Below are 7,945 nucleotides of genomic sequence, written 5' to 3'. Positions count from 1 at the left end.
ATCAATGAACACTGTGGTTGTTTCCATATCTTGCCTATTGTGAAAAATGCTGCAATGAACATGGGAGTGTAGATATCCTTTCAACATACTGATTTTTTTTGTATGTATAACCAGAAGTGGGAATGCTGGATAACGTGGTATTTCTGTTTTTAATTTTTCAGGAACCCTCATACTATTTTCCATAATGACTGCAACAATTTACATTCCTACCAAAAGTGTATTAGGGTTCTCTTTTCTCCATGTCCTTGCCAACATTTGTTATACCTTATCATTTACATACTATCCATTCTAACAAGTGTGAGATGATATCTCATTGTGGTTTTGATTTGCATTTTCTTGATGATTAGTGATATTGAACACCTTTTCATATATGTGTTGGCAATTTGTGTATCTTCTTTGCAGAAAGTTCTATTCAGGTCCTTTTCTCATTTTTAAATTGGAGTTATTTATTTTCCTTTGATAAAGCTGAATGAGTTTCTTATATATTTTGGATATTAATCCATTCCAAATATATGGTTTTTAACTTGTATTTTCCCAGTGATTATTCATGTTCAAATATTTTTCATATACCTTTTGGACAGTCTATTTCTTCTTCTAAGAAATATGTATCCACATCTTTTGCCCCCTTTTTTTTTTAACTGAGATTGTTTTCTGGCTATTGAGTTGAGTTCTTTTTATGTTTTAAATATCAACTTTTTATTAAATAAGTGATTTGCAAATGCTTTCTTCTAGTCCATATGTTGACTCTTCACTGAGTTGATTGTTTCCTTGCTGGGAAGAAGCTGTTTAGTTTGATATAGTCCCACTTGTTTACTTTTGTTCCTTGTGCTTTGGAAGTCATACTCAAAACATCATTGCCTAGACCTATGTCAAGAAGACTTTTTCCTGTTTTCTTCTAGTAGTTTCACAGTGTCAGGTCTTACATTTAAGTCTTTAATTTCTTTGGTTGATTTTTTTATGGAGTTTCATTATTGTCACCCAGGCTGGAGTGCAATGGTGTGATCTTGGCTCCTGCAACCTCCGCCTCCTGTGTCCAAGCGATTCTCCTGCCTCAGCCTCCCAAGTAGCTGGGATTACAGGCACCCACTACTATGCCCAACTAATTATTGTATTTTTAGTAAAGATGGGGTTTCACCATGTTGGCCAGGCTGGTCTTGAACTCCTGACCTCCAGTGAGCCACCCATGTTGGCTTCCCAAAGTGCTGGGATTACAAGCATGAGCCATCACTTCTGGCCTCGAGTTGATTTTTTTATACAGTGTGATGTAATGGTGCAATTTCATTCTTCCACATGCAAATATCCAGTTTTCTCAACAAAATTAATGGAAGAGACTCTCCTTTCCCCCACAGTGTGTTCTTGGCATCTTTGTCACAAGTCAGTTGGCCATAAATGTGTGGATTTATTCCTGAAATTTTTCTGCAGTTCCACTGATCTGTGTGTCTGTTTTTATGCCAGAGCCATATTGTTTGTATGCTATAGCTTTCTAGTCTACTTTGAATTTAGGCAGCATGACGCCTCCAACTTTGCTCTTTTTGCTCAAGATTGCTTTCACTATTTGAGGTCTTTAGTGGTTCCATATATATGTAGGATTTTTTTTCTATTTCTATAAAAAGTGTCATCGGAATTTTGATAAGGTGTGCATGAATCTATAGATAACTTTGCATGGTACGGACATTTAACAGTATTAATTCTTTCAATCCACAAACTCAGGAAGTTTTGCCATTTGATGGTTTCTTCTTCAATTTTTTCCGCCATTGTTTGGTGGTTTTCAGTGTACAGATCTTTAACATCCTTAGTAAAATTCATTTCTAAGTTTTGATTTGCTTGTTTGTTTTGAGACAGGGTCTCACTGTCACCCTGGCTGGAGTACAGTGGCACAAACACAGCTCACTTCAGCCTCAATCTCCTGAGCTCAAGTGATTCTCACACCTCAGCCTCCCAAGTAACTACAACTGCAGGTGCACTCCACCATACTTGGCTAAGTTTTTTTATTTTTTGTAGTGATTGGTCTTGCCATGTTGCTCAGGCTGGTCTCAAACTCCTGGGCTCAAGCAATTCTCCAACTTCAGCATCTCAAATTACTGGGAGTACAGGCATGAGCCAATGCACCTAGTCTTATTCCTAAGTATTTTTTATGCTGTTGCAAATAATATTGTTTCTTAGTTTCCTTTTCAGATAATTTGTGGTTAGTTTCTAGAAACACAACTGATTTTTGTAAGTTGATTTTGTATCCTACAACCGTGCTAGATTTGTTTATTATTCTAATAGTTTTTGGTGAAGTCTTCAGGGTTTACTGTGTTTAAGATCATGTCATCTGGAAACAGAGAAGTTAACTTTTTTTATTTGGATGCCTTTTATTTCATTTTCTTATTAATTGCTCTGGCCAAGACTTTCAGTTTTACATTAAATATAAGTGGTGACAACAAGAATTTTGATCTTGCTCCTGATCTTAGAAGGAAAACTTTCAACTTTCCACCATTAAGAATGTCATCTATAGCAAAGACTTGGAACCAACCCAAATGCCCATCAATGACAGGCTGGATAAAGAAAATGTGACACATATACACCATGGAATACTATGCAGCCATAAAAAAGAATGAGTTCATGTCCTTTGCAGAGACATGAATGAAACTGGAAGCCATCATTCCCATCAAACTAACACAGGAACAGAAAACCAAACACCACCTGTTCTCACTCATAAGTGAGAGTTGAACAATGAAAAGACATGGGCACAAGGAGTGGAACATCGACACACCAGGCCCTGTCAGGCAGTGGTGGGAAAGGGGAAGGAGAGCATTAGGACAAATACTTAATGCATGTGGGGCTTAAAACCTAGATGATGGGTTGATAGGTACAGCAAACCACCATGACACATGTATACCTATGCAACAAACCTGCACGTTCTGCACATGTATCCCAGAACTTAAAGTAAAAAAGGGGGAAAAAAGAATGGTGTTAGCTGTGAATTTCTCATATATGGCCTTCATTGTATTGATTTACATTTCTTCTATACTAAATTTTTTGAGAATTTTTATCATAAAATAGTCTCGAATTTTGGCAGATGCTTTTTCTGCATCTATTGAGATAATTATATGACTGCTGTTCTTTATTCTGTTAATGTAGTGTATCATGTTCCCTTGTATATAATGACTCATTTTTCTCTGGCTACTTTCAAAGTTATCTTTTTCATTTTTGGAGAGTTTGATTATAACGTATCTTGGTGAAGATCTCTTTATGTTTAGTGCACTTGAAGTTCTCAAGGATCTCAATGTTCATTTCTATCTACAGTTTGGGAAGCTTTCTGTCTTTATTACTTTGAATAAGCTTCGGGTAAGTTTTCTGTCATTACTTTGAATAAGCTTTCTGTCTCTTCTCTTTCTTTGCTCCATCTGGGATTTCCTGATGTGCATATCAGTTCACTTGACGTTGTCTCTGTAAGTCCCATAGCTTTTCTTGACTCTTCTTTATTCCTTTTTCTTTCTCTCCAGCTGGGTGTATTAGTCCATTTTCACACTGCTATAAAGAACTACATGAGACTGGGTAACATAAGAAGAAGAAAGGTTTAATTGACTCACAGTTCCACATGGCTGGGGAGGCCTCAGAAAATTTACAATCATGGTGGAGGGCAAAGAGGAAGCAAGGCATATGATCATGTGGCCAAAGCAGAAGAAAGAGAGAGAAAAGGGAAGTGCCATACACTTTTAAACAACCAGATCTTGTGCAAATTCACTCACTATCATGAAAACAGCAAGGAGGAAATCCACTCCCATGATGCAATCAATCACCTCCCGCCAGGTTCCTCCCCCAACACTGGGGATTACAATTGAATATGAGATTTGGGTGGGGACACAGAGTCAAACCATATCACTGGATAACACCAAATGACCTGTCTCTGAGCTTTGTTGATTGTTTCTTCTATTTGATCAAGTCACTGTTGAAGCTGTCCGTGAAATGTTTCAACTGAGTCCTTGTGTTTTTTAGCTCCAAATTTCTATTTGGTTCTTTTTTATGGTTTCTCACTTTATAAAACTTCTCATTTTATTCACATATTGTTTCCTTGACTTCATTTTGTTGTCTATCTGCATTCTGTTATAGCTCATTGAGTTTTTAATAATACCTGTTTTGAATTCTTTACCTCACAGTTCATAGCTCTCCATTTCTATAGGATCAGTTTGTGATTCTTTGTTTTGTTCTTTTGGTGGTGTCATGGTTTCCTTGCTTATTCATAATCTTTGAGGCCTTGCATTGGTGTCTATTTACCAATCAGTGTATCCAAGCATTCTAGGTGGGCTGGCCATTGAGGCCCACTGGCTAGCTTGCTGCTGGAGTCCTTGGGCAGGCTGGGCTGGTGCCTGGATCCATGTGGGTGGACTTTAGAGTCTCAGTTCATGGATGTGGACCTGAGTTCTGGGTTCACAGGTGCCAAGTTAGTGCTTGGGGCTGTGTGGGCCAACCTGAAGCTTAAGACTGTAGGGAGTGGCCTAACACTGGGCTATCTTGAAGCGTGAGTCTGCAAGGGTGGGCATGGGTTCTTGTTCCACAAGCTCTGGCCTGGCATCACAGTTCACAGGTGCAAGCCTGGTTCCTGGGACTGCAGGGGCTAGTCTGGCACTGGGATTTACTTGTTCAGCAATGGGTAATTTTTTATTTTTCCTTTGTGCTACATTTAAATTACATCAGAACCAGTGAGGTAAGAGTCACTAGCATACTTCATATAAGGAATAAGGAAAATATTTTTCATGGCAACGCATCTCTCTTACTATTCTGCAACAGTTCATCACCAGAAAGAATGTCTATTAAGTTAATCATTGATCTTCCCAATCTTCTTAAATACAAATCAACCTGCAAAAGGACATACGTATTATCCCAACACCTCTGCATGAAAGAATCAATCTGATGTTGTCAGATTTTTTTTAATGCACACAATAAGGCAGCTCTGAAAAGGAAGCAACATGGTGTGGTGAGAAGAACATAAGCCTTATAGTTATAAAAATTCCAACTGAAATTGGGGTTCTGTTTTGTGCTCCTGGGAAAGCCATTTTACTAAAAGTTTCATTATCTATAATGATATTAATATTCACCTTTCTGAATTCATATAATAAGCATAGATAATATGTTTGAATCATGTAGCCCATTTACATATACAATAAATTATTTAATGTGGTTTTGTTGATATTATCATTATTTTATTAAATCCCAGTCCTAGATAGACACCATGGTGGAAAAATCTAATTAGATCTACTCAGTTCCTCTCCATTTTTACTGTAACCACAAACTATTTGACTTTGAGTTTATCTGTTCTGGCAGAGCATACATTCATCAGTCTATTGGGCTGAGTTTCTAGGCACAGTGTTTGCTACATAATAAGCAGTCAAAAAATACTTGTTATATGTTGAATATATGCTACATGATAAATTTTCCTCAAGGTTCACATTCAAAAAGTCACTTAAAATGGGCAAGTTAAAGATTATTATCATAAAACAATAACTTTTTTAACTTTTAAGTTCAGGGGTACAAGTGCAGGTTTGTTACATAGTTAAATTTTTGTCTTGGGGTTTTTTGTACAGATTATTTCATCACCTAGGTATTAAGCCAGGCTAGTACCCATTATTGTTTTTCCTGATTCTCTCCCTCCTCACACCCTCAGCCCTCCAAAAAACACCCAGTGTGTGTTGTTCCCTTCTTTTTTTTTTTTTTTTTTTTGAGACGGAGTCTTGCTCTGTCCCCCAGGCTGGAATGCATTGGCACAATCTCGGCTCACTGCAAGCTCCGCCTCCCGGGTTCACGCCATTCTCCTGCCTCAGCCTCTCCGAGTAGCTGGGACTACAGGCGCCCGCCACCACGCCCGGCTAATTTTTTGTATTTTTAGTAGAGATGGGGTTTCACCGTGGTCTCGATTTCCTGACCTCATGATCCGCCCGCCTCGTCCTCCCAAAGTGCTGGGATTACAAGCATGAGCCACTGCGCCTGGCCGTGTTGTTCCCTTCTATGTGTCCATGACTTCTCATTATTTAGCTCCCACTTACAAATGAAAACATGTGGTATTTGGCTTTCTCTTCTGGTATTAGTTTGCTAAGGATAATGGCCTCTAGCTCCATTCATGTCCCTGCAAAGGACATGATCTCACTCTTTTTTATGGCTGCATAGTATTCCATGGTGTATATGTACCACATTTTCTTATCCAGTCTGTCATTGACGGACATTTATGTTTCTTCCATGTCTTTGCTATTTTGAATAGTACTGCAATGAACATACATGGCATGTGTCTTTGTAACAGAATGATTTCTATTTCTTTGGGTACATATCCAGTAATGGGATTGTTGGGTCAAGTGGTATTTCTGGGTTTAGGTCTCTGAGGAATCACCACACTGTCTACTACAATGGCTGAACTAATTTACACTCCCATTAACAGTGTATAAACACCCCTTTTTCTCCAAAACCTCACCAGCATCTGTTATTTTTTGACTTTTTAATAGTAGCCATTCTGACTGGTGTTAGATGGTATCTCTTTGTGGTTTTGATTTGCATTTCTCTAATAATCAGTGATGTTGAACTTTTGTTCATATGATTGTTGGCTGTATGCATATCTTCTTTTGAAAAGTGTTCATGTCCCTTGCTCACTTTTGTATAAAATTGTTTGGTTTTTTTTTTCTTGTAAATTTGTTTAAGTTTCTTATAGATGCTGCATATTAGACCTTTGTTGGATGCATCATTTGCAAAAATATTCTCCTATTCTATAGGTTGTCTGTTTACTCTGTTGATAGTTGCTTTTTACAGAAGTTCTTAAGTTTATTCAATCCCATTTGTCAATTTTTGTTTTTGTTGCAATTGCTTTTGGCATTTTTGTCATGAAATCTTTGCCCATGCCTATGTCCTGATGGTATTGCCTAGGTCGTCTTCCAGGGTTTTTGTAATTTGGGGCTTTACATCTAGGTCTTTAATCCATCTTGTGTTAATTTTTGTATATGGTATAAGCAAGGGATTCAGTCTCAATCTTCTGCATATCACTAGCCAGTTATCCCAACACCATTTATTGAATAGGAAATCCTTTCCCCATTGCTTTTTTTTGTCATGTTTGTCAAAGATCAGATAGTTGCATGTGTGCAGTCTTATTTCTTGGTCCTCTATTCTGTTCCTTTGGTCTATGTGTCTGTTCTCGTACCAGTACCATGCTGTTTTGGTTACTGGAGCCCTGTAGTATAGCTTGAAGTCAGGTAGCATGATACCTCCAGCTTTTAAAAACAATAACTTTTGCTCTTAAGGAGCACCAATTTAATCTAAGTTTACCTGGACTCAATTCTCACATTGCACTAGAGCTTCTCAAAAACCGATGTTGCATTAATGACACTGCTTTTAATTGTGTTTTTTAATGACTGGAAGTCCTCTGGATACAGAAGACTAGGAATGGAATACAGAAGATATATGAAATATGATTGGATTTTCTCTTGCCCCAAATTCAAATTCATACACTGCCAAATAGTCATTCTCCTTCACATAACAACTGGCTTCATTTTTTAAGCTTGAAGTCTTCAAAGAGGAAACAATGTGCAAAATACGTGATAGCTGGCAACATAGAATAGGATCAAATTTTAGTCTGTGGATTTTATTTTCCTTCATTCTCTACGTATTCTTTGTACCCCTTGTTTTCGTGTCCCAATGTAAAGCCCTATGATGTGCATCATTCACTATATCCACTCTGTTTTATCACAGTTCTGTCATTTTCCTAGGCTTAACACTGTCATCAGCATTATTTGAGGACTGTGACAAACAAAAAAAAACCCTGATATGGAAATTCTGGAGCATTCTTAATGTGGATTTCAACAAGAACAGTTTTTAAATCCCTGTAGCATGACTGCCATCTAGAGAAGACTAGAGATACTGAAATTAACCAAGCTAATCAAGTATCTTCATGGGTTTACTTTTTTCTAACCCTTTGATAAAAGCC

This window comes from Nomascus leucogenys, chromosome 7b (genome assembly GCF_006542625.1).
Source record: "Nomascus leucogenys isolate Asia chromosome 7b, Asia_NLE_v1, whole genome shotgun sequence".
Classification (NCBI taxonomy): Eukaryota; Metazoa; Chordata; class Mammalia; order Primates; family Hylobatidae; genus Nomascus; species Nomascus leucogenys.
The sequence above is the reverse complement of the archived record's forward strand: the minus strand, read 5'-3'. Positions refer to the sequence as shown.